The following is an 866-nucleotide window of genomic DNA, read 5'->3' on the forward strand; positions in this document are numbered from 1 at the left end:
GGCGAGGCTGCGTGCTCTCCGAGGTGCACGGAGACTTTCTGAAGAATTTGTGCAGGTTTGGGACGTTTTACAGGAATCATTGTCCAGATCTTCCACGTCCATGTATTTGCTGAAACTGAAGGGTGTGTGTGGGAAGTCCTCTGTGGCCGGGGCAACAGCCATGTTTGCTTCCCTCGCTCCCGGCACGGCCACCGCCTTTCTTTCCGGCCCCTATTGTTATGGAGCAATGGCGGGATGTGACAAAAATCTCTCCTAACTTAGGCACCATTTCACCCAGAGGAGGCTTCATGCTTTCCCGCCTCGTACAGATTCCTTTAGGGGCCACGCGGTGTGTAATAAGCCGGTGATTTGGGGACCTGTTAAGATGTTATCTAGTCAGATATATTGTAGAGTGAAGTACAGGAGTAACAAAACTTCTGTTTAACAAACTCTCCTCTCCCCTTCGTGTCAAAGAATGTGTCCCCTGAGGGGCGGGACGTGCGAGCAGAGCGGAGGCCGCCGTGGCAGGGCCGAGGCCGCCCGCCTTGCCCGCTGCCATTGCAGAATATTCCGGATCTGTGAAAACCAGCACCTGACACGAAGCCCACGCCCAGGCTGTGCGCCGCTCTGCGAGGAGGCCGGCTCACTCGCGGTCTGGGTGGCAGTTGTATGTTTCCGGCGATTTCCAGGAGAAAGATGCTTCTCGCTCCACATGTACTTCCCGCGGATTCATGGTTCATCTGGAGATGGAAGGGCACAGAGGGCGTGTGGCGTGTGCGCTGCGAGCAGGGGTGAGGGACTGAACTTCTGGCTTCCAACCTGAACTCCGAGGCCCGCACAGACCTGGGTCCCCAGGCCCCCGAGCTCGCCTGGAAGGCGGTGCAGGC

This window comes from Myotis brandtii, unplaced genomic scaffold, assembly GCF_000412655.1.
Source record: "Myotis brandtii unplaced genomic scaffold, ASM41265v1 scaffold1750, whole genome shotgun sequence".
Classification (NCBI taxonomy): domain Eukaryota; kingdom Metazoa; phylum Chordata; class Mammalia; order Chiroptera; family Vespertilionidae; genus Myotis; species Myotis brandtii.